The sequence below is a fragment of the Bufo bufo genome, chromosome 2, assembly GCF_905171765.1.
Source record: "Bufo bufo chromosome 2, aBufBuf1.1, whole genome shotgun sequence".
Lineage (NCBI taxonomy): Eukaryota > Metazoa > Chordata > Amphibia > Anura > Bufonidae > Bufo > Bufo bufo.
Genome location: NC_053390.1, coordinates 180,920,039 through 180,947,607, shown reverse-complemented (window position 1 = coordinate 180,947,607; position 27,569 = coordinate 180,920,039). Strand labels below are relative to the sequence as shown.

The 27,569-nt window shown below is 41.5% G+C and overlaps 1 long non-coding RNA gene across 1 annotated transcript; it reads left to right on the top strand.

Annotated features, from left to right (window-relative positions):
• Positions 1-1,511: 1,511 nt before the first annotated feature.
• Positions 1,512-21,873, top strand: LOC120991391. Its single transcript, XR_005776657.1, has 4 exons — positions 1,512-1,523; positions 2,459-2,470; positions 3,454-3,460; positions 21,752-21,873. It is a non-coding gene; the product is annotated as an uncharacterized LOC120991391 (long non-coding RNA).
• Positions 21,874-27,569: the final 5,696 nt, after the last annotated feature.

Here is a 27,569-nt window from a genome sequence, read left to right as displayed (position 1 = left end):
ACCGTAAAAGCACAGTTTTTGTTCTGGGTTGAAAAACTATTCCCAAATTTGCCATTCTCAAAATTAGTAGTTTCTGCTATATCAGGCCTACTTTAAATCTATCCCTAAAAGGGTATATTAGATTCAAGGTGCTGATAGTGTCATTCTGAAAAACTTAACACACACGCTACAGTGCAGATACAAGTCTAATTCTGTGATTAAAGGTATACCTGTCACACAGCGCCTAAAAAATAGGCCTGACATTTATATTCCTCCAAATCAGTACTGTTTTAGCTAGTCAAGTTATTTGCAGTGACCGTAAAAGCACATTTTTTGTTCTGGGTTGAAAAACTATTCCCAAATTTGCCATTCTCAAAATTAGTAGTTTCTGCTATATCAGGCCTACTTTAAATCTATCCCTAAAAGGGTATATTAGATTCAAGGTGCTGATAGTGTCATTCTGAAAAACTTAACACACACGCTACAGTGCAGATACAAGTCTAATTCTGTGATTAAAGGTATACCTGTCACACAGCGCCTAAAAAATAGGCCTGACATTTATATTCCTCTAAATCAGTACTGTTTTAGCTGGTCAAATTATTTGTAGTGACCGTAAAAGCACAGTTTTTGTTCTGGGTTGAAAAAGTATTCCCAAATTTGCCATTTTCAAAATTAGTAGTTTCTGCTATATCAGGCCTACTTTAAATCTATCCCAAAAAGGGTATATTAGATTCAAGGTGCTGATAGTGTCATTCTGAAAAACTTAACACACACGCTACAGTGCAGATACAAGTCTAATTCTGTGATTAAAGGTATACCTGTCACACAGCGCCTAAAAAATAGGCCTGACATTTATATTCCTCCAAATCAGTACTGTTTTAGCTGGTCAAATTATTTGTAGTGACCGTAAAAGCACAGTTTTTGTTCTGGGTTGAAAAACTATTCCCAAATTTGCCATTTTCAAAATTGTGGTGAACGGGAACAATGAGGAAAACATCTAGTAAGGGACGCGGACATGGTCGTGGTGGTGTTAGTGGACCCTCTGGTGCTGGGAGAGGACGTGGCCGTTCTGCCACAGCCACACGTCCTAGTGTACCAACTACCTCAGGTCCCAGTAGCCGCCAGAATTTACAGGGATATTTGGTGGGGCCCAATGCCGTTCTAAGGATGGTAAGGCCTGAGCAGGTACAGGCATTAGTCAATTGGGTGGCCGACAGTGCATCCAGCACGTTCACATTATCTCCCACCCAGTCTTCTGCAGAAAGCGCACAGATGGCGCATGAAAACCAAGCCCATCAGTCTGTCACATCACCCCCATGCATATCAGGAAAACTGTCTGAGCCTCAAGTTATGCAGCAGTCTCTTATGCTGTTTGAAGACTCTGCTGCCAGGGTTTCCCAAGGGCATCCACCTAGCCCTTCCCTAGGGGTGGAAGAGATAGAATGCACTAACGCACAACCACTTATGTTTCCTGATGATGAGGACATGGGAATACCACCTCAGCACGTCTCTGATGATGACGAAACACAGGTGCCAACTGCTGCGTCTTTCTGCAGTGTGCAGACTGAACAGGAGGTCAGGGATCAAGACTGGGTGGAAGACGATGCAGGGTACGATGAGGTCCTAGACCCCACATGGAATGAAGGTCGTGCCACTGACTTTCACAGTTCGGAGGAAGAGGCAGTGGTGAGACCGAGCCAACAGCGTAGCAAAAGAGGGAGCAGTGGGCAAAATCAGAACACCCGCCGCCAAGAGACTCCGCCTGCTACTGACCGCCGCCATCTGGGACCGAGCACCCCAAAGGCAACTTCAAGGAGTTCCCTGGCATGGCACTTCTTCAAACAATGTGCTGACGACAAGACCCGAGTGGTTTGCACGCTGTGCCATCAGAGCCTGAAGCGAGGCATTAACGTTCTGAACCTTAGCACAACCTGCATGACCAGGCACCTGCATGCAAAGCATGAACTGCAGTGGAGTAAACACCTTAACAACAAGGAAGTCACTCAGGCTCCCCCTGCTACCTCTTCTGCTGCTGCCGCCTCGGCCTCTTCTGTTGCTGCAGCCTCGGCCTCTTCCTCCGCCTCTGGAGGAACGTTGCCACCTGCCGCCCAGCGAACATGGGATGTACCACCAACACCACCACCTGCGTCACCAAGCATCTCAACCATGTCACACAGCAGCATTCAGCTCTCCATCTCACAAACATTTGAGAGAAAGCGTAAATTCCCACCTAGCCACCCTCGATCCCTGGCCCTGAATGCCAGCATTTCTAAACTACTGGCCTATGAAATGCTGTCATTTAGGCTGGTGGACACAGACAGCTTCAAACAGCTCATGTCGCTTGCTGTCCCACAGTATGTTGTTCCCAGCCGCCACTACTTCTCCAAGAGAGCCGTGCCTTCCCTGTACAACCAAGTGTCCGATAAAATCAAGTGTGCACTGCGCAACGCCATCTGTGGCAAGGTCCACCTAACCACAGATACGTGGACCAGTAAGCACGGCCAGGGACGCTATATCTCCCTAACTGCACACTGGGTAAATGTAGTGGCGGCTGGGCCGCAGGCGGAGTGCTGTTTGGCGCACGTCCTTCCGCCGCCAAGGATCGCAGGGCAACATTCTTTGCCTCCTGTCTCCTCCTCCTACTACTCAGCTTCCTCCTCCTCTTCTTTCATCTGCTGATCCAGTCAGCCACACACCTTCACCACCAACTTCAGCACAGCCCGGGGTAAACGTCAGCAGGCCGTTCTGAAACTCATATGTTTGGGGGACAGGCCCCACACCGCACAGGAGTTGTGGCGGGGTATAGAACAACAGACCGACGAGTGGTTGCTGCCGGTGAGCCTCAAGCCCGGCCTGGTGGTGTGCGATAATGGGCGAAATCTCGTTGCAGCTCTGGGACTAGCCGGTTTGACGCACATCCCTTGCCTGGCGCATGTGCTGAATTTGGTGGTGCAGAAGTTCATTCGCAACTACCCCGACATGTCAGAGCTGCTGCATAAAGTGCGGGCCGTCTGTTCGCGCTTCCGGCGTTCACACCCTGCCGCTGCTCGCCTGTCTGCGCTACAGCGTAACTTCGGCCTTCCCGCTCACCGCCTCATATGCGACGTGCCCACCAGGTGGAACTCCACCTTGCACATGCTGGACAGACTGTGTGAGCAGCAGCAGGCCATAGTGGAGTTTCAGCTGCAGCACGCACGGGTCAGTCGCACTGCGGAACAGCACCACTTCACCACCAATGACTGGGCCTCCATGCGAGACCTGTGTGCCCTGTTGCGCTGTTTCGAGTACTCCACCAACATGGCCAGTGGCGATGACGCCGTTATCAGCGTTACAATACCACTTCTATGTCTCCTTGAGAAAACACTTAGGGAGATGATGGAAGAGGAGGTGGCCCAGGAGGAAGAGGGGTCATTTTTAGCACTTTCAGGCCAGTCTCTTCGAAGTGACTCAGAGGGAGGTTTTTTGCAACAGCAGAGGCCAGGTACAAATGTGGCCAGACAGGGCCCACTACTGGAGGACGAGGAGGACGAGGATGAGGAGGAGGTGGAGGAGGATGAGGATGAAGCATGTTCACAGCGGGGTGGCACCCAAAGCAGCTCGGGCCCATCACTGGTGCGTGGCTGGGGGGAAACACAGGACGATGACGATACGCCTCCCACAGAGGACAGCTTGTCCTTACCTCAGGGCAGCCTGGCACACATGAGCGACTACATGCTGCAGTGCCTGCGCAACGACAGCAGAGTTGCCCACATTTTAACGTGTGCGGACTACTGGGTTGCCACCTTGCTGGATCCCCGGTACAAAGACAATGTGCCCACCTTACTTCCTACACTGGAGCGTGATAGGAAGATGCGCGAGTACAAGCGCATGTTGGTAGACGAGCTACTGAGAGCATTCCCAAATGTCACAGGGGAACCAGTGGAAGCCCAAGGCGAAGGCAGAGGAGGAGAAAGAGGTTGCCAATGCAGCTGTGTAACGACCAGCTCCTCTGAGGGCAGGGTTAGCATGGCAGAGATGTGGAAAAGTTTTGTCACCACGCCACAGCTAACTGCACCACCACCTGATACGGAACGTGTTAGCAGGAGGCAACATTTCACTAACATGGTGGAACAGTACCTGTGCACACCCCTCTACGTACTGACTGATGGTTCGGCCCCATTCAAATTCTGGGTCTCCAAATTGTCCACGTGGCCAGAGCTAGCCTTTTATGCCTTGGAGGTGCTGGCCTGCCCGGCGGCCAGCGTTTTGTCTGAACGTGTATTCAGCACGGCAAGGGGCGTCATTACAGACAAACGCAGCCGCCTGTCTACAGCCAATGTGGACAAGCTGACGTTCATAAAAATGAACCAGGCATGGATCCCACAGGACCTGTCCATCCCTTGTGCAGATTAGACATTAACTAGCTCCCCTTAACCATATATTATTGTACTCCAGGGCACTTCCTCATTCAATCCTATTTTTATTTTCATTTTACCATTATATTGCGGGGCAACCCAAAGTTGAATGAACCTCTCCTCTGTCTGGGTGCCGGGGCCTAAATATGTGACAGTGGCCTGTTCCAGTGGTGGGTGACATGAAGCCTGATTCTCTGCTATAACATGAAGACTGATTCTGTGCTGACATGAAGCCAGATTCTCTGTTACGGGACCTCTCTCCTCTGTCCGGGTGCCGGGGCCTAAATATGTGACAGTGGCCTGTTCCAGTGGTGGGTGACATGAAGACTGATTCTGTGCTGACATGAAGCCAAATTCTCTGCTATGGCATGAAGAGACTGATTCTCTGCTGACATGAAGCCAGATTCTCTGCTATGGCATGAAGAGACTGATTCTCTGCTGACATGAAGCCAGATTCTCTGCTATGGCATGAAGAGACTGATTCTCTGCTGACATGAAGCCCTATTCTCTGCTATGGGACCTCTGTCCAATTGATATTGGTTAATTTTAATTTTTTTTATTTTTATTTTAATTCATTTCCCTATCCACATTTGTTTGCAGGGGATTTACCTACATGTTGCTGCCTTTTGCAGCCCTCTAGCTCTTTCCTGGGCTGTTTTACAGCCTTTTTAGTGCCGAAAAGTTCAGGTCCCTATTGACTTCAATGGGGTTCGGGACGAAGTTCGGGTCGGGTTCGGATCCCGAACCCGAACATTTCCGGGAAGTTCGGCCGAACTTCTCGAACCCGAACATCCAGGTGTTCGCTCAACTCTAATTATAAGTACACAAAAAAAAATAAAAATTTTTAGTGGGGTGACAGAAGCCCTTTAACCACCTGAATAAACCGCACTGTCAAGGGATGAAGGAAACGGGGGAGCTACTTGCCAACTTAAAAAGTTGCCCTAGAGGCTTTTTTTCTTAATGTTAATAAATTGTTTTTGAAGTGTTATAACGCGTGCTTTCATTTTTTTATACTGTTATGTTATGGTGTAATTTTAACTGATAACTTACGGTAGTTGTAAGGCCCCTTTTGTCCAGGGTTAAACTCATCTGGATCAGGACAGACAGCAGTAGGTACATGGTAATACTGTAGTATAAGGCCCACACATAACTCAGCAATGTAAGGAAATACAGCAGCAGTTATTTGTAACGGTGAAGTATAAAGCCCCCACCAGACCAGGGCAAAAAAAAAAAAACTAAGACAACTCTGACATTAGCAAGTTGTAATTGTGCAGCAGGAATGCGTTAACATGCCCAAAAAAAGCACTATTTTACATTGTCAATTTTTTTTAACTTTATTTCTTTATTTTTACTTATTGAAGCCACACTAAAAATGAGTACTAAATTAATTAGACACGCCGCCTGCATCAGTCAGCTATCAGTTTCCATATCGGGCACATCGAGTCTGTGGCAGAACTCTACGGTAGGGCATACAGCCTCACCGTGTGCTGATTCCTCCAAGCCAGAGGGAAGTAGGAGTGGCGGTGTTTTGCAGCGGCTCTCTCATCCCCTTTTTGTCTGTGAGGAGAAATGGGTACCGCCGCTCTCCCCACCCAAACACGATCAGCACCGCACACACGCTGTGCTCCGGCCAACGGCAGGACCCATCTGTCCTGTGCCCGTCTGAGCACAGAAGGCAGTGATGAGCCAGCTTGCCTCGGGCAGGGTGTGGAAGTGTCCCCTGCTCAGCCGCCGGGATTAGTTTACCTTCCTATCGGTGAAGACTCGGCAGTTCCTGGCTGCTGGTGGGGTCCACAGCGGTTGCCTCCAGTGCACAGCCCGGGTCATCGATTGCAGGTCATGGTGCAGAATAAGCCTTTAGATGCGAGGCTTGTCTACACCCGAGGGTAGTGTCACACAGCCTGGGGCAGACTTCACCAGCAAGGGGCTGAAAGTGGAGCACCTTCACTGTCATTCAGCAGAGCGTAGTTTAGAGTCTGATCTGAAGGCACCATGTGTTCTGTAGTTGCATAGAACTGCCGGTAAAATGTTCCCACATAACGAATGCAGCTGTGCTTCATTTTGGTTGACTTGAAATAGATTTTTTTTTTCTTTTAACCGCTTCACGTCCGCCCATAGACTATAAACGTCCTATGGGTGGACGTCTATTTCTGACAGCACGTTTTAAAACGTCCTGTCAGAAATAGCAGCTGCACGCTAATCGTGCAGCTGCTGATCGGGTTGCCCGCTGTCAGTGACAGCAGGGCAACCCTAAGACAAGGCAGGGACAGTTCCCAGGTGTACCTGCCTTCACGATCGCTGCAGACACAGCGCTCACCGAGCGCTGTGTCTGCAGAGAAGGAAGCGCTGTGCGCTTCCTGTTCCGGCCCGGCGGTCATGTGACCGCCGTGACCGGAGTGTGCAGGGGCTGTGTGAGGTCTCTCAGAGACCTCGATCAGCCCTGCTCTGAGGCTGTACAGTGCTGGATTGCTGCTGTACAGCCTCTCTAGGGGTGCATTTGTCCTGTAACTGGGGCTACAATGTCAGCCCCAGTTACAGGAGAAATCAACAGTGAAAAAAAAAAGAAAAAGTGAAGCAAATGTCCCCCAGAGGTCTTGTATAACCTTATAGGGGACGAAAAGTGTAAAAAAAAATAAAGGGTTGAAAAAATAAAATAAAATAAAAAGTTTCACATGTAAAAAAAAAAAGTTCCCAAGTAAGGAATAAAAAAAAAAATTAAAAATAGAAAAAATAAAATAAAATAGACATATTTGGTATTGCCGCGTCCGTAAAAACCAGTTCTATAAAAATATCACATGACCTAACCCCTCGGGTGAACACCGTAACAAAAAAAAAAAAAAAAACTGTCAAAACAAGCAATTTTTGTCACCTTGCATCACAAAAGGTGCAACACCAAGTGATCAAAAAGGCGTATGTCCCACAAAATAGTACCAATAAAACCGTCACCTCATCCCGCAAAAAATGAGCCCCTACATAAGAAAATCTCTCAAAAAATAAAAAAAACTATAGCTCTCAGAACATGGACACATTAAAACATAATTTTTTTGTTTCAAAAATGCTATTATTGTGTAAAACTTTAATAAATGAGAAAAAGTATACATATTAGGTATCGCCACGTCCGTAACAATCTGCTCTATAAAAATGTCACTTGACTGAACCCCTCAGGTGAACGCTGTAAAAATAAATAAATAGAAACTGTGCTAAAACAACCAATTTTTTGGTCACCTTGCCCCATAAAGTGTTATAATGAATGATCAAAAAATCATATGTACCCAAAAATAGTACTAATAAAACTGGCACCTTATCCCCTAGTTTCCAAAATGGGGTCACTTCTTGGGAGTTTCTACTGTAAGGGTGCATCAGGGGGCTTCAAATGGGACATGGCATCTAAAAACCATGTGGAGTTCCTTTTCTTCTGCGCCCTGCCGTGTGCCCATACAGCAGTTTATGACCACATGTGGGGTGTTTCTGTAAACCGCAGAATCTGGGTAATAAATATTGAGTTTTGTTTGGCTGTTAACCATCGATGTGTTAAATGAAAAAAATTGATTAAAATGGAAAATCTGCCAAAAAAGTGAAATTTAAAAATTTGATCTCCATTTTCCTTTAATTCTTGTGGAACGCCTAAAGGGTTAACAAAGTTTGTAAAATCGGTTTTGAATACCTTGAGGGGTGTAGTTTCTACAATGGGGTCATTTATGGGGGTATCCACTATGTAGGCCCCACAAAGTGACTTCATACCTGAACTGGTCCTTAAAAAGTGGGTTTTGGCAATTTTCTTAAAAATTTTAAGAATTGCTTCTAAACTTCTAAGCCTTCTAACGTCCTAAAAAAATAAGATGACATTTCCAAAATGATGCCAACATAAAGTAGACATATGGGGAATGTTAAATAATAAATATTTTATGAGGTATCACTTTCTGTTTTAGAAGCAGAGAAATTGAAATTTAGAAAATTGCGAATTTTTCAAATTTTTGGGTAAATTTGGGATTTTTTCATAAATAAAGGTGAAATATTTTGACTCAAATTTATGACTAGTACAATGTGTCACGAGAAAACAATCTCTGAATGACTTGGATAAATAAAGGCGTTCCAAAGTTATTACCACATAAAGTGAGATATGTCAGTTTTGCAAAATTTGGCCTGGTCAGGAAGGGGGCAAATGGCCCAGATGGGAAGTGGTTAATTCTTACAAAGCACACATCATTGTGATTTGTAATGTGTAAAAAAAAAAAAGAATATCCGTAATGACGAATATATGTCACTATATTCAATGAATGTAGTGCTATATATTCGTAATGACGAATATTATTATTATTTTTTATTATTTTTTTTTTAATGTTTTTTTTTTAACAGTACACATCACAATGATGCTAATAGCCAATGATTAGTTGAACCAGCATTTCCAGCCTTTTCCCGTGTTTCAAGCCAGGACCATGACTGCAGAGCATTATGGAGCAGAAGAATATCAGAATGGCAGTGGAGGGTGGAACTATGAGGGTGCGTTCACACGGGAGAGATTTCCGTGCGGGTGCAATGCGGTAGGTGAACGTATTGCACCCGCACTGAATCCCGACCCTTTCATTTCAATGGGGCTGTTCAGATGAGCGGTGATTTTCACGCATCACTTGTGCGTTGCATGAAAATCGCAGCATGCTCTATATTCTGCGTTTTTCACGCAACGCAGGCCCCATAGAAGTGAATGGGGTTGCGTGAAAATCGCAAGCATCCGCAAGCAAGTGCGGATGCGGTGCGATTTTCACGCATGGTTGCTAGGTGACAGTCTATTCACTGTATTATTTTCCCTTATAACATGGTTATAAGGGAAAATAATAGCATTCTGAAAACAGAATGCTTAGTAGGTGATCAATTGAGGGTTAAAAAAATAATAATAATTAACTCACCTTCTCCTCTTGATCGCGTAGTTGCCGGTCTCTTCTTTACTTCTTTAATGATGAGCTGTGGGCTAAAGGACCTGTGGTGACGTCAGATCACATGCTCCAATCACATATAGTGCTATATTCGTTTTTTTGAATAGTCTGCATTTTTTTTTCCATCGGAAAGTGAACATGAATGATTCCTCCATGCTTCTTGCTTGTGGGCCAATAAGTCATTGGCCCAAAAGCAATTTAAGCAGGGAGGAATCATGACTTCAGATGGAAAAAAATTACAAATATTCTAAAAAACGAATATATAGCACTATATTCTAAATATTTGCGAATTCTCGAAGTTAAGATATTCGAGATAAAAATTTGCTTTTCGAATATTCGCGCTCAACACTAGTCACGGGTTGAGATTTAGTAACCTGCAGGTTTGAGGTAGGATTTACATTGGCTTCTGATCTCTAAGGGGACCTCTGCCACATAAGAAGAAACCAGTTTTAAAAATGGTTAATGGGGAGATGAGTTAATGTTAGAGATTTAGCAATAAGGCCCTGGAGCTTCAGGTTATAACTAAGACAGGACCATCAACCCTTTGAAGACAAAGCCCATTTTCATTTTTGCATTTTTGTTTTTTCATCCCCACATTCCAAGAGCCATAACTTTTAGAATTTTCCGCTCACATAGCCATATGAGGGCTTATTTTTTGCCGGATAAGTTGTAGTTTGGCACTATTTAATTTACCATGTATTTTATTGGAAAACAGGGGAAAAAATTCACCATCTTGACGAGGTTTTTGGGGTTTTGATATCACGATGTTCACTGTGCGCTAAAAATGACAGTATGTTCTAATTCTTCAGGTCAATATGATTATGGTAATATCAGATTTGTATACTTTTTATTTTGTTTTACTACTTTAAAAAAAAAAATCTAAACTTTCTTTGCACCGCCATTTTTTTGACAGTCAGAACTTTTTTAAATTTCCATCCACAGAGCAGTATGAGGGCTTATTTTTTGCGGAACAAACTGTAGTTTTTATTGGTACCATTTTTGTGGTATGAATGTAGGTACTTTTTGATCAATGTTATTCAATTTTTTTGGGTGGACAAGGTGACAAAAAAATGGCGAATTGTGTGTTTTTCATATTTTTTTTCTGGAAAAAATATTTTTATATTTTAATAGTTCTTACATTTTTGGATGTGGTGATACCTGTATTTTTTATTGTTTATATTTTTGGTTATATGTAAAATAGATAAAGGGGGTGATTAGAATTTTTTTTATTTTTATGTTTTTTAACATAACTTTTAGCCCCTTAGGGTGCTAGAACCTGGGACTTTCTCATCTCTTGTCCCATACACCATAATAGAGAACTATTATGATGAATGTTATTGTGCTGCTCTGCCTGCTAAGCTCTGCCTCATGCACAGTGTTACAGGCAGTTTATCATAAAAGGCCTTCAGCTCTGACGTCGTTATATAGACGACGTGATATTTATTTGACGAAATTCCGAACATGAATTACATTCTTTTTTAGAAGAAATTAACGACAACGATAGAAATTTTAGATTTAGCAAAATACAAGTAGAATTCCTTGACTTAACAATCAAAATCGTAGATAATAAACTTCTATCTCAAACATACTATAAACCAGTAATGAAGAATAGTGATGAACGAACATCAGCCAGGACATTTCCCGAACGCTATGAAATGTTCGCAAACCGCGCGTTCGCGGCGGGCCCCATTCACTTTAATGGCAGGCGAACCTGAAAAACCTTCAGATCATATTTGCAGCCACCAAATGCTTACTAAAAGTGCACAAATAGTCCCACAACATGGACAGTGACATACCAGAGGGGGATCAATGGCAAAAATTCCCACAAAAAGTATGTATTTTAATCAGGGGCCATTTTATGCTTCTTAAAGGGAAACTCTAAAAAATGTGACCTGCTGGAGAGTAGAAAAATTTGAATTTAGGCCACGGGAGTACGGGCTCCAAAAATTAGGCATTCATCTGACAGAAAAGAACAAGTGATTATGTGGCTGGAGGTATATTAGATGGTCAGTGGATAATATTATTACTGTAGGCCAGTACAGGCCCCAAAAAATATGCATTCAACTGACAAAAAAGAACAAGTGATTATGTGGCTGGAGGTATATTAGATGGTCAGTGGATAACAATTTTACTATAGGCCACTGGAGTATAGGCCCCAAACATTAGGCATTTACCTGACAGAAAAGAACAAGTGTTTATGTGGCTGGAGGTTTATTAGGCGGTCAGTGGATAACAATTTTACTGCAGGCCACTGGAGTATAGGCCCCAAACATTAGGCATTTACCTGAAAGAAAAGAACAAGTGATTATGTGGCTGGAGGTATATTAGACGGTCAGTGGATAGCAATTTTACTGTAGGCCAGTGGAGTACAGGCCCCAAAAATTATGCATTCAGCTGACAGAAAAGAACAAGTGATTATGTGGCTGGAGGTATATTAGACGGTCAGTGGATAACAATTTTACTGTAGGCCAGTGGACTACAGGCCCCAAACATTAGGCATTCTCTGGACAGAAAAGAACAAGTGATTATGTGGCTGGAGGTACATTAGGTGGTCACTGGATAACAATTTTATTGTAGGCCAGTGGAGTACAGGCCCCAAAAATTTGGCATTATACAATTAGGCCTATACAATGCAGATGTCTGGAGGCGGAGAAGAATGTATCTGTTTTGGAATAAGATTGGGGTGTACCTGCAGCATCATCCTGAAAATTAATCCAATACAGGGAGATTAAAAATATACTGGTGAAAACACGGTATTATCTCCAAGGAACTGAATTCAGTTCTAGACCGGTACGGTTGATTATATACAGTGGGGGAAATAATTATTTGACCCCTCACTGATTTTGTAAGTTTGTCCAATGACAAAGAAATGAAAAGTCTCAGAACAGTATCATTTCAATGGTAGGTTTATTGTAACAGTGGCAGATAGCACATCAAAAGGAAAATCGAAAAAATAACTTTAAATAAAAGATAGCAACTGATTTGCATTTCATTGAGTGAAATAAGTATTTGAACCCCTACCAACCATTAAGAGTTCTGGCTCCCACAGAGTGGTTAGACACTTCTACTCAATTAGTCACCCTCATTAAGGACACCTGTCTTAACTAGTCACCTGTATAAAAGACACCTGTCCACAGAATCAATCAATCAAGCAGACTCCAAACTCTCCAACATGGGAAAGACCAAAGAGCTGTCCAAGGATGTCAGAGACAAAATTGTAGACCTGCACAAGGCTGGAATGGGCTACAAAACCATTAGCAAGAAGCTGGGAGAGAAGGTGACAACTGTTGGTGCGATTGTTCGAAAATGGAAGGAGCACAAAATGACCATCAATCGACCTCGCTCTGGGGCTCCACGCAAGATCTCACCTCGTGGGGTGTCAATGGTTCTGAGAAAGGTGAAAAAGCATCCTAGAACTACACGGGAGGAGTTAGTTAATGACCTCAAATTAGCAGGGACCACAGTCACCAAGAAAACCATTGGAAACACATTACACCGCAATGGATTAAAATCCTGCAGGGCTCGCAAGGTCCCCCTGCTCAGGAAGGCACATGTGCAGGCCCGTCTGAAGTTTGCCAATGAACACCTGAATGATTCAGAGAGTGACTGGGAGAAGGTGCTGTGGTCTGATGAGACCAAAATAGAGCTCTTTGGCATTAACTCAACTCGCTGTGTTTGGAGGAAGAAAAATGCTGCCTATGACCCCCAAAACACCGTCCCCACCGTCAAGCATGGGGGTGGAAACATTTTGCTTTGGGGGTGTTTTTCTGCTAAGGGCACAGGACAACTTATTCGCATAAACGGGAAAATGGACGGAGCCATGTATCGTGAAATCCTGAGCGACAACCTCCTTCCCTCTGCCAGGAAACTGAAAATGGGTCGTGGATGGGTGTTCCAGCACGACAATGACCCAAAACATACAGCAAAGGCAACAAAGGAGTGGCTCAAGAAGAAGCACATTAAGGTCATGGAGTGGCCTAGTCAGTCTCCGGACCTTAATCCAATCGAAAACCTATGGAGGGAGCTCAAGCTCAGAGTTGCACAGAGACAGCCTCGAAACCTTAGGGATTTAGAGATGATCTGCAAAGAGGAGTGGACCAACATTCCTCCTAAAATGTGCGCAAACTTGGTCATCAATTACAAGAAACGTTTGACCTCTGTGCTTGCAAACAAGGGTTTTTCCACCAAGTATTAAGTCTTTTTTTGTTAGAGGGTTCAAATACTTATTTCACTCAATGAAATGCAAATCAGTTGCTATCTTTTATTTAAAGTTATTTTTTCGATTTTCCTTTTGATGTGCTATCTGCCACTGTTACAATAAACCTACCATTGAAATGATACTGTTCTGAGACTTTTCATTTCTTTGTCATTGGACAAACTTACAAAATCAGTGAGGGGTCAAATAATTATTTCCCCCACTGTATGTATAAATATCTGTATAGATAAAAGATAAACCATATTTGGGTTTAATCGGACATTTGTCGGCTGAGAGAAATCAAGTACTAAATTGATTTAAATATAATTGAGGGGTATCATTATAAGAAGGCATAATTGTGTAGATATATATTCCTAATTATTTTTGACTTTCTCACTATTTGCATATCATTGATTGAATTTTATTATCACCAATTTTATTATATATATTATTTTGTACTAAAATTTGTATTAATAAATTACATATATATTTTGTTTGTAACTGGGTTTTGTCTTCAATTCAATGCAGATCACGAGCTTGTTTTAGCTTGATATTTATGATAATAAATTATAATCTCCTTCATTATAGATTTTAATTTATTCACATAAATAATATAGACTGTCAATCGGAGACAGCATAAATATTCCGACATAATCTGGAGGTCCCACCGAGATCTGCTTGTAATAGAAACAAAATTTTGGGGTGCAAAATATATATTTGATAAAGTTGTTGTGGTACTTGTAGTGCAACAAGTAAAAATATGTCTGAGAACAACAGTGAGGCTGCTGCTGTAGTAGTAAAGACTGATATGCATGATGAAAAGACTCAAGAATTAATTGAATATATTGTGATGTGTCTTATGCATGACAGGTTGGATATTAAGAGAGAGTTAAAGGATTGGAGGGTTGAATTGGAAAGAAGAGCTATAGAATATGCAGATGATGTCGGGTCTGATAAATCCCGGTTTGCTGATTTTCTCTGTCACATTTCCCAGGCTAAACATAAGAAAGATAAGGATTCATTAATCCTTCAATCTTGGCCTGAATTTGTATATTTAGTTATTGAAATAGCAAAACAATTAGAAAAAGCAAAATGTAAAAATGTTGAACAGGCATATGAAATTGATAAATTTCAAAAAGACCTATCTGAAATGGAAATTACGGCGGCCACGGTTTCTGGTGAATTAGCACAATGGTCTGCTAAATTATCAGAATATAATGACAGAGACAATCAACAGCGAGAAGTAATAAGAACTCTGGAATGGAAATTAAGTCAAGCTACTAATGAACTGTCTAAATGTCAATTGTCTATGGTGGATCTAGATGAGGAATGTAAAAAGTTGTATCAAGACAATAGACATTTACAAACAGAGTTAGGTAACAGGGATCTTGATCATTTACAATTCAGACAGCCTAAGGATTCTAATAGACTGAAGGTAAAATATTCCAGGGGGGAATCAGATGCAGAAAGTAAATATGACAACCCCTTTAATGGAGAAGAGCTAATTTCTTTGGGAGAACATTCTCTTCCTAAATTAAAACCAATTTCACCTCCTAGGTCCTCTAAAAGTTCAGTACACAGATCTTCTCAACCCATGATAGACACTACTAAAGTGATCAAGTTTCTCAAGGAAACTGTAGGTCAATTTGCTAAAAAGGGATCACCCTCCATAATAAATCATTTGGAAATATATGAGGAGGCCATGAAAACTTTACATTTAGAACAGGACATACAGAAACTTGAATTTATTACCTGGGTATTCGAACCAAAACACCGGTATTTCTTTAATTCCCTTAGAGATATGGGTAGGAATTCTTGGTCAGATGTGGTCGCAGAAATAAAAACTGAATTTGGTCCCTATAAGTCCGCTACTGCTGCAAGGAGGGCCTTATTTACCCTGAAATGTAGACCTAATCAAAGTCCCAGGGAATTTTTGTCAGTCCTCAAAAATGCCTATAGTTTGTCCGAAAAAGATCCCAATTTTGAAGGTATTGAATTCATCCAGTTATTTTATGACGCTTTGCCCAATAAAATAAAATTTATTTTGGCCAGGGATTACCATCCTAGAAAAACTTTGGATTGGTTACTCACCGAGAGTACAACTCTGTAATACAAAATTGTGATGAGTCTCCTGATAGAAAATTCAAAAGAGCAAGTGAGGAAATAGCAGAAACTCACATAAAAAGAGATCAGGGAAAATTTGAGAGCCCTAAAAGGAGTTATGCTGAAGTGTTGAAAACTCCTAGACCTTCCCAGCCAAATAAAATTCAGCATAGGCCAGATGGGAATAAGGGTCCAAATGTTGCTGAAAAGAACCCAAACCACCAGAAGGAGTTTAGAAATAGACGATTCCCTCCTTTTCAACGATATCAAAATAATTATTATAGGGGATATCAGCGTAGGCCAGAAAGGGCTCAAAGTGGTTCTGAGTCAGACGGTTCTGGGAGGTCACAATCATATCGGTCCCAAAATCAATCTCCCAAAGATTATGGGAGAAAGAAAAGTAACCTATATGATCGAATGGATCAAATCCAAAATCAGTTTGGTATGTTAATGCAGCGGATGGAGGAATTATCTAAAACCATCACTGCTAACCCTAAAAATCCTTTTTTAGGGGTAACCCCTCCTGTAGAGAGTCCTCCCCAAATATAAATGGGGAGAAGCGGGTAAGTATGTCAAATGTTGCAGAGGTTGATGACTTAAATGTATGTGAAATGGAGCAATCTAATGTAATTGTCTTTCCCCATAAAAGGAATTTAACCCTTACAAAGCCACATGGCAAGGGGGAGGGGAAACCTGTTTGTTCTATCTTACAGCACACAAAGTCTTCAGCTGCACAGATGAAGGTATATGATCCTGCTAATAAAAGGAAGGAGGTGGAGTCAAGGACAAGTATAAATGCCAAGCAGGAAAATAATTTCAATAATCATTCCAAATATCTTTGTTCCATACAGGAAATAGAAAATAGATATTATATGAAAGTTGAATTATTTGATAATTTCTCACCAATTATAGCCTTGATAGATACAGGTAGCCAAGCAACTTTATTATCTTTAAAGTACTTCCAAAAATTGCAGGATGTATCTTCTAACAGGTATAAGTTAAAAAGTTTTAATGCTAACCTGGTAAGTGTCTCAGGCAATGCCCTCAAGGTTTTAGGTAAAGCTTGGCTGGATTTTAAAGTAGGAAACAAAGTAATTAGCCATCCTACATTGATTGTGGATATGCCCATTGATAGATTAATTATTGGCATTGATTTCCTGAAAAGATTAAGCCCAGTGATTGATTTTGTTAATAAGGTGATATGGTCTCAAGTGAGGATGCCCATCAATTATGAACAATCACAATCCTATCACAATAGGCGTAACTGCCATGTGATAGAGGAAAGGCCGGATTCCATTGAGGTACATTTCCGAAATAGCCAAGTCCCTGATGTCTCTTTCCTGCAAACCACTTCAAATTCCACTATAGGTGAACAGGAAGATAACACCATATGTGTGTCTCCTGAACGAGTAAAAGATGTCTGTTTGGAAGGGGATGTTCTTACAATCCACCTACACCCAGAAAATACTGACCCTACTGAGTTTAATGGTCACGAACAATTCCTAGTGGGAATGGAAAAGGTGGGTGATGAGATGTTCTTCCCAGTACAGGTGAATGACTTAGGAAGAACTAAGAGGGCTAAATTAGATTTGCGCCATGAAAATAGTTATATTAGTAGGGACCTACTAAATCAAGTGGCCCATTCTAAAGTGATTCGATATCCAAATCCACAGGATAATTGGATACATGACTTGGATAATGATTCTGATAATCATAATATAATTGCAAAATGTATATTAACCATTTCTATTGCAGGAAAATCGGCTACTCATTTATTCCTGGTGCTTGATGAGCCCAGATATCCCATGTACATTGGCAACGATATTTTACATCGTTTTGCTATCCATGTGGATATAGTGAATTCCACGTTGTGGACAAGATTAAAACGGAATCCTGATGGTTTTATGGATGAACTTGAAGCACTCAAGTCATCCCAGATACTGCCTTATGCAGTTAATGTATTAGTGCCACGAGATATAATAATCCCTCCAGGTACTAGTAATTTCCTGTTACCCATTCAGATGTCAAAAGGCCAAAAATTAAAGAATTGTGATGCATTGATATGCCTATCAAACAGAATGCAACAATTAGGTATTTCAGTAAATTATACCCCTATGGTGAATTTACAAACCTTCAAAACCCAAATAATTGTGAATAATGGTATGCCAAATGAAGTCCATTTGTCTAAAGACACTATCATTGGTATGGCATTAGATTCAGATTATTATACGTTTGGGTTTCAGAATGTAATTATTGGCTTAATACCTGAATCGTATCTGACAGAAGAACAATTGGTTGAACAAACATTTTATTCTTCTCCTGAAGGATTGTTCACCATTAGTTCAGTATATCCTTTTAATCTTGAAGAATGTACGTGCAAGGTAGAGGAATCCTCCCTTATCTTTGATCATACAATCAATGAGCAGGAAGCCCAGGAATATCATGAGTTTGCTCAAAAAGCAGGTAAGTCAAATCATGACCTCACTGACAGGTTGGAGGAAACCTATGAAATAGGTCAACCAGAAGTTTTCCCAGGGTTTATGGAAATGGTACAGCAACAAATCTCATTAGCTGATGGATGCTCCAATGACCCAGAGCAACAACAACTAAAGGAAGTTCTCCTAGAATTCAAGGATATCTTTGCTAAAGATTCCTTTGATTGTGGTCTGACTGACATACACATTGCCAGGATTCAGACTGATCCTGAGGCACCTCCCGTTTATATCAAGCAATATCGTCTTCCACTAGCTTGTTACGACTCGCTAGCGGAAATAATTTGTAATCTCAAAGAGAGAGGTATTATAAGACCAGTGCACAGTTCTTATAATAATCCTATTCTTGGAATTCTTAAACCGAATGGTCAATGGCGTTTATGTGCTGATCTTCGTCAGCTAAATAAACGTGTATATATGTCCGGCTGGCCCGTGCCATATATAGACCAATGCTTGGTACAAATGCAAGGCGCTAGGATCTTTACCACCTTAGATTGCGCTCAGGGATATTGGACCATCAAAGTGAGTCCTGAAGACCAATACAAATTGGCCTTTACTTTTGGTAAAGAACAGTTTACCTGGACTAGACTACCGTTTGGGTACATAAATTCAGGTCATGAATTTGCGGTGTTTTTACATAAGGCTATGCCTGATGCCACAGAAAGAGGAAACTTACCTTATGTAGATGACATTTTGATGAAAAGTACTTCATTTGACCAGCATATCCAAGAAATTAGACATGTACTGAATCAGTTGAAAGAGGCAGGTGTGAAAATTTCTTTACAGAAAGCCCAGTGGTGTCGAACCAAGGTAAATTTCCTTGGACATGAGGTTACTTGTGAAGGCCTGAATCCCCAGAAGAAAAAGGTGGAGGCTGTGATGAAATCTAAAACGCCTACTAATATCAGTGAATTAAGATCATTCCTGGGAATGATGAATTACTCCCGTAAATTCATTGATAACTATGCTGAGATCAGTAAACCGTTGCTGACATTGTTAAAGAAAGGTGTACCCTGGACATGGGGGGAGGATCAGGAACAAGCTATGTCGGAGCTTAAAAGGAGACTCACCCAAGCCCCATGTCTAGCTTATCCAGAGGGGGGTAAACCCTTTTATCTGGAAACTGGTTTTACGAATCTTAGTATTAGTGCTGTCCTATGCCAAAAACAGGATAAATTGCATAAAGTTATAGCTTATGCAAGTAAATCCCTGTCACCAGTCGATATAAAGTTTAGTGACTGTGAAAAAGCTTTACTGGCCACAGTCTGGGCACTTCAAAACTTTAGAAGTTTTGTACAGGGTGAGAAAATCATTGTTGAAACGGCCCATCAACCCCTACAATATCTACAGAGTGATAAAATTAGGGATGGTAACTTGTCTAACAGCAGGATCACTGCTTGGACATTGTCTTTACAAGGATGGCCGTTGGAGGTTCGGTACAAGCAAAATAAAAAGTGTCCAGTAGCCCAAGGACTTGCTGAACTGCATAATTGCGCAGCTCCTTCTCATTCAGAAGAGCTGATAGATGATTTTCTAGAGGAACAAAAATCTTCCCCTTACAAAGTGTATGACGAAGACTATTGCTCTCTACTCCCCTGTGCGTACATAGATGGTTGTGCTTACCACACCACTATAGAGGACGAAAGAAAACTAGTGGCAGGAATTGGCATTACTTGGATAGATGAATGCCCGAGTATTTCAATAGGTTACAGTATTGGTGCTAAGAGTAGCCAGGTAGCCGAATTAGCAGCTGTCTACCAAACTGTTAAAATTGCTATAGAGCACAATATAAAGGAATTCGTCATAGTTACTGATTCAAATTATGTGCGGAACAGTTTTGTAGAATACATGCCCACATGGAAGAGGAGTCACATGTTACGGTCCAATAACAAACCAGTGAAACACACCAAGTTGTTTTGTACCATAGATGAGCTGGTCCGACATAATGATCTAACCATTTATTGGAAAAAGACTAAAGGTCATTCCAAAACCCAAAATAAAGATAAAGAGGGTAATGACCTAGCTGATAAACTAGCCAAACAAGGAGCCATAAATGGGGATCATGTGAATATAGATCATTTACTAGAGATGATTCCCGTTGACGCTATCACTAGACAACAGGCTAAGGCCCAAACTGAAAATAGTGTAGTTCAATGGAGCCAAGAATCTTCTAGTGAGGATCTGATCAAAAGCCAGAAGGAAGATCTTATATTGGGAATCTTCTATAAGCATATTGAGGATCCTAATAATAATCCCATATCGGAGGATAATTATACCCAAAAAGAAGACCTCCGATTACTTATGAAATCCAAATCCCAATTTAGTATTCAGGATGGGTTATTAATGAGAACCTCTAAAAATGGTATTCAGCAGTGGGTAGTTCCTACTACATTTAGAGGTTTAATGTTACAGCATGCCCATGATGCCCCTACAGCTGGTCATCGTGGAGAGAAGATTACATATGAGTCACTACGTGATTATGCCTACTGGCCTCATATGTTAAAGGATGTCCAGAGTTATTGTCAAGGTTGTTTGGTATGTGCGCAATTTCAACCTCAAGGTCCTAAACATCGTGCTCCACTTCAGAAGAAAGGTTTTTTATTACCCTGGTCTGACATCCAAATCGATTTTATTGGTCCTGTAACCCGGTCATCCCGAGGGAATAAATACATGTTGACCGTCACTTGTGTGTTTACAAAATGGGTAGAGTGTCTACCGGCCCATAATAACACAGCCGAGACCTGCGCATTTTTGTTGATTAACCATGTATTTTCCAGATTTGGGTTACCGTTAAGGATTGATTCAGACCGTGGATCACACTTTGTAAGTGAGGTAATGGCGAAGATGTGGAAGATGTTGGGTGTGAAGAGAAAATTACACATTGCTTATCGTCCAGCATCTAGCGGATCTGTTGAGCGCTATAACCAGTCTATTGTCAACATCCTTAAGAAATATGTTAAGGAGTCGGGTAAAGACTGGGATATAAGGTTACTATTAGTACTCATGGCCATTAGAGCTACTCCAAGCACGGCTACCCAGATGTCACCTTTTGAGCTGATGACGGGGAGAAGGATGGTACTTCCTCAACATCTGTTGTATCGCACATCAGATCATAACCTGATTAATGCAGCCACGACACATCAGTATGTGGAGGACCTTCGTAAGTATCTTCAACACGCGTTTGCTTTCGCGCAGAAGAATCTTGAGAAAGCCGCCCTAAGTAACAAAACTTATTACGATTTGAAAACTACCAAAAAGGAATATGAGGTAGGAGATAGAGTGTATCTCTATAACTTTGCCCGGGATAGGGTAAAAGAAAGAAAATTTCTCCCATCATGGAGAGGTCCATATGATGTAATTGATAAAATATCACCTGTAGTTTATAAGGTGAAAATTAATACCAAAGATGGTTTCATCGAGAAATGGGTCCATGTAAATCAATTACGAGTATGTCATCCGAGATCACAACTGAGAATCATAGAAGATGATGCTGAATAAGAGAATAGATAAGGATTGCGTTAATCTGGTTTCTCTCAGTTCACAGATGTTCCGATTCTAGTGTTTCCTTGCAAAGCATTTTTACATAGCAACGCTAGGGAAACTGTATATATCGAAAGATTAAAGAATATGTATTCATACTTTCATTTTCTTTTATAGAAAAAGGACGGGCGGAACCAGACGTGATTCCTGGCGATGATGTTGACAACAAAGATACAGATATCGTGCGGATGATGTTGATCCGAGAGGTCCAATTGAAGACGGAACTAATCATCAACCCGAATCTATAGCCGTGTTTCAGATGTCCCAAGATTGGGAATGATGGCAAAGAAGATTTTACTTCAAGAATCTTTGTGAAATTGGATCCAAGGACATTCATTGGATGAAGATACCGGATATCACCATTTTAGCTTGGGAAAGGAACCAAATTGGTACATTATGCATGAGAACAAAGTCACAGCAATAATGGCATGATTGGTGCCAAGTTTTGCATTTTCTTACATGCTAAAACCATTGGACACAGGATCTCTGTGACAATATACTTTTCCGGATTGACTTTATGATGCGACGGATAAAATATTGATGGACATGAAAATTCTTCCGACCTTCTCCCAGTTAGGTCTTAAGGGGATCCTTGACTAACGTGGGAAGAAGGGGGGGGATTTGTCAGAACTATTGGGTATAAATAAAGTCTATAAGTATAAGGCCTATATAAGATGTCTGAACATGAGCCTAAAGAACAACCATTTTGTCTTATTTTAAGAGGGCAGAGTGAGTTCAAGATTTTAACTCAGAATTACTAACCTAAGTTTAACAATCTGTACCAAGGTGTTTACCCAAGTCTGTTTTTAGTAATTGCCTAGATAAGACAATGTATTAGACATATGCTGAGTCTTGATGATTTTCAGTGTATAGAAAGACTTTAATCTTTCTTTGGGGTTTTTATATTAAGCAATGTATGAGTAGATTGATTTTATATCATCAATTTAAATACGTGTGTTGTACTGTATATATAAGAGTGTGGTCCTTATAGATATATTCAGTTTTAAGGTTAGAAATTACTCTGTCATTTTTTTGTAGAATTTCTCTCAGTGTGAAACTCAAGTAAATTATTTATTTGCTTGAGGTTTTCTTGTATGGAGAAATGTGTACACAGGTGACCATAAACAAACCTTGTCTTTTCCCCAGAACAATGACTTGAGTATGGTCATGTGTATCTTGATTTAATTAGGTCTGGTCAAAAGATTAAGGGATATGCGAGGTGTTTGACCAGATACAAAAGTCATTGTCTATTCAAGATCTCCTCAAGGTTGTGTCTGAAACCTTAGTTAAAGTGTATCATTAGTAAATGAATAAGAGAACCAATAATATGCCTTGATTTTGTATGGAGTACTAGTGCCATCTAGTGTTAGGGTAGCCTAAAGATCTCGGGTGTATTTTCCCTAGAGGGAGGTTCTATTGGTTATAAGTGAGGTCACTAGTTAATGATAAAGCTTGGCCAAGCCCTTTCTAAGATAGGATAAAAAGATGGTCTGGGATGACAGAGGGGATCCATAGATCCATCCAGCCATCCATCTATCTATCTCTGGAGCTCTCTCTCTAACTATCATCATCAAGGGACGTTCATTAAGGGAAAAGACCAGATCCAGCCCTGACCACCTTTGTCATTGGAGGCAGCCATCTTAGAACCATTGAAACTGATTTCTGCTAGCTGACATTTTGGGTATAGTATAACCTTACCTATATTTTATAGGATAATTAATTATTATAATACATATCTATATATATTCAATTAACCATACCTTGCGTATAGTATCTGTTTTGGAATAAGATTGGGGTGTACCTGCAGCATCATCCTGAAAATTAATCCAATACAGGGAGATTAAAAATATACTGGTGAAAACACGGTATTATCTCCAAGGAACTGAATTCAGTTCTAGACCGGTACGGTTGATTATATATGTATAAATATCTGTATAGATAAAAGATAAACCATATTTGGGTTTAATCGGACATTTGTCGGCTGAGAGAAATCAAGTACTAAATTGATTTAAATATAATTGAGGGGTATCATTATAAGAAGGCATAATTGTGTAGATATATATTCCTAATTATTTTTGACTTTCTCACTATTTGCATATCATTGATTGAATTTTATTATCACCAATTTTATTATATATATTATTTTGTACTAAAATTTGTATTAATAAATTACATATATATTTTGTTTGTAACTGGGTTTTGTCTTCAATTCAACGCAGATCACGAGCTTGTTTTAGCTTGATATTTATGATAATAAATTATAATCTCCTTCATTATAGATTTTAATTTATTCACATAAATAATATAGACGGAGACAGCATAAATATTCCGACAGTCCTCAAACATGAAGTAGAGCGGCATTTGTTTTGTGGGATAAGTTTACCTGCAGTTCTATGTAACTCGAGAACACATGATGGCTTCAGAACAGACTACAAACTCTGCTCTGCTTGATGACATTGTCGGTGCTTTCCGGTGCCTGTCAGCCCCTTTCTGGTGATGTCTGGCCTGGGCTGTGTGACACTACCCCCCGTGTGTAGCCAAGAATTGCAGCTAAAGGCTTATTCAGCAGCATGACCTGCGATAGATGATCCATGCTGCACACTGGAGGCAGCCGAGTCATCACCCAGGGGAGGGGAACTTATCCCAGCGGCAGAGCCGTGGACACTTCCGGACACGGACTGAGACAAGCTGGCCCCTCACTGGCTTCTGTGCTTAAACGGGCAGAGAACGGCTGGGTGCTGCCGATGGCCGGAGCCCAGCGTGTGTGCGGCGCTGATCATGTATGGGTGGGGCAAGCAGCGGTACCCATGCCTCCTCCCAGGCAAAAGGAGGATGAGATAGGTGCTGCTAATCCCCGCCAGTACTGCTGCCCTCTGGCTTGGAGGAATCAGAACACGATGCGGCATGATGTGTTACCGCAGTGTTCTGCTCCAGACTTAATGTGCCCGATATGAAAACTGAGAGCAGACTGGTGCATGCGGCGTGTGGAGAAAAATTTGCACAAATATTTTGTGTGCTTTACAAAGTTAAAATACCTTTAAAAATTATTTTAAGGAAAATATTGCATTTTGTATGCCTGGGAGCACATTCCTGCTCTAGACGAAGAACCTGCTGCTGTTAAAGGTGTCTAAGTTTATTTGTTGTGTTGACCCGGTCTGGTGGGGGCCCATTCCTGGGTACACATTCCTGTTGCAAAGAAAGAACCTGCTGCTGTCTGTCCTGATCATGCTGAGTTATGTGTAGGCCTTATACTACACCATTACCTATACCTGCTGCTGTCTGTCCTGATCCTGCTGAGTTATGTGTCGACCTTATACTACAGCATTACCATTTACCTGCTGCTGCTGTCTGACCTGATTATGCTGAGTTATGTGTAGGCATTATACTCCACACTTACCATGTACCTGCTGCTGCTGTCTGTCCTGATCCAGATGAGTTATGTGTAGGCCTTATACTCCACCGTTACCATGTACCTGATGCTGCTGTCTGTCCTGATCCCGATGAGTTATGTGTAGGCCTTATACTCCACCGTTACATGTACCTGATGCTACTGTCTCTCCTGATCCTGATGAGTTTGCCCTGGACTAAAGGGGCCTTACTGCAACCTTATCTGTTAATATTACACTAAAACATAGCATTTTGTTAAAAAACAAAAGCACACGTTATAACTGAACAACATATTTATTTAAAATTTTGCCAACAAATATTACCCTATGGAAACGCCTTAAGTTTCTCATGAAGGTCCAGCAGCTCCTGGATTCTCGGACGGTGATGCTCCTCTATCTGCTGCACCTTCTTTGAAAACATCAGCTGCTGCTTCCTCTGCTGCTCGCGGAGCTCCTTCATTGATTTCAGGTGCTCCTGTTGCAGCAGCCTTATATATTTTTTTTATTCTATTTGTACTGTTAGGCCCCTGCGAGTTTTTCACGCAGGTGCAATGCGTCAGGTGAACGCATTGCACACGCACTGAATCCAGACCCGTTCACTTCAATTGGGCTGTGCAGATGAGCGGTGATTTTCATGCATCACTTGTGCGTTGCGTCATAATCGCAGCATGTTCTATATTAAGAATTTTTCACACAATGCAGGCCCCATAAAAATAAATGAGGCTGTGTGAAAATCGCAAGCATCCGCAAGCAAGTGCGGATGCGGTGCGATTATTCATACATGGTTGCTAGGAGATGATAAGGATGAGCAACCCCGGACCTCATTAAAGTATATTCACTGTATTATTTTCCCTTATAACATTGTTATAAGGGAAAATAATAGCATTCTTAATACAGAATGCTTAGTAAAATGTGCCTTGAGGCGTTAAAAAATAAAAAAACATAACTCACCTTATCCACTTGATACACCTGTTTGCTGACAAATACCCTCTCCAACACTTAAAATGTTCATACGGAGGTGCTGTTTCTGAAAAGGGGTCACTTGTTGGGGTTTTTAATTTCTGGGGACCACAGGAATTTATTTAATGCGACATGGTACCTAAAATAAATGTCTGCCAAATCAGGTCCGTTAAATCCATATTTTGCTGTTTGACTCTAGAGCCCTGCTATGCGCCCATACATCCTTTTTTGATCACATATGGAGTGTTTCGAGGGAAAAAGGGAAACAAAATGTGGGGTGAATTTTGTCCTATTACCCCTTGTGAAAGTGAAAATTTTTGTTGTAAAGCAACTTTTCCTGGAAAAAATTGCAATTTCTTTTTATTTTTCAAAGCCAAGTGTTTCCTAATTCTGGGAAACGCTTGATCTGTCAAAATGCTCACTACACACCTTGAAATATTCAATATACATGTTATGGATACAGAATTATATTGCCGTGTGCACATATTTACCCTCCTGGCGGGGGCTGGTGACATCCTCCTCCTCATCAGGACATGGTGGGGGGGAAACCGGGTCCTGGGAGGGTCCGGCTACTTCAGCCTCCACTATTTCGCCAATATCAGGTGGGGGTGGAGCATCCGCATTTTGGGAGGGTCCAGCCCACTCTTCATCCTCCTCCTCCTCCTCGGAGACCACCACTACCCCCAGATCGTCTGCGGAATGCCTGCGGCGGACGGAGGGAACAGGAACACCTGTCATCACACAATGTTCAGAATTGAGACAAACAACTTAGAACTCATAACAAATGCTAATTAAGTGGGGGATGTATCTAATGTGATGATGGACAGGGGCTTTTACTGTAATACAGAATGATTATTGCAGTTTATGTACTGTGAGACAGTGACAGGTAGAGTGATTGATGGCAGGTAATTTTCCTCCAGAATCCTGTCATATGCAGCTTACGCTCCAGGGAATGCCCATTGTGTAGTGGAAAGCTCAAGCTTTCCAGTGGTGGCTTTGTAGAAAAGTCGGTATGGGGTCTGGAGTTTTGGATTGGGAAAGAGTTGGGCGGGTTCCTCAATCCGCAGTTAACTTATGACAAGAGATCTAAACTGCTGCCTGATTAGCTGCATCTGCACCAGTTGCATAAAGAATAACCCAGGCAAGGAGTCTGGGCCTGAGAGCTGGGGCTGATATGCTGGTGCTTGTGAGTAACTTGCTGTGAGAAGAACTTCAGGGCTGACAGTACCGTGTATAAGACAGTTAGGGAAACAGTGTCTAGGTAGTGTTCAGACGAACAGGATTTGTATTTGTTTGCCTGAAATGTAAAGTCCTTTTTGTTTGCTGCTAAAACCACAATAAAGTGGAACTTTCTTTGGACTTAACCCTGTGTGTCACTGTCTCTGACTGTCCGCAAGCCGGCCAATTCTTCCTCTTTAAGAACTAATTCCCACAGTATATATACACACACTATATATATATATATTTATGTGTATGTGAAATGTATGAAATCAGCCGGTTATATCATACATCTGTACCTCGCTGCGTGTATAAATATATATATATATATATATATATACACTCACCTAAAGAATTATTAGGAACACCTG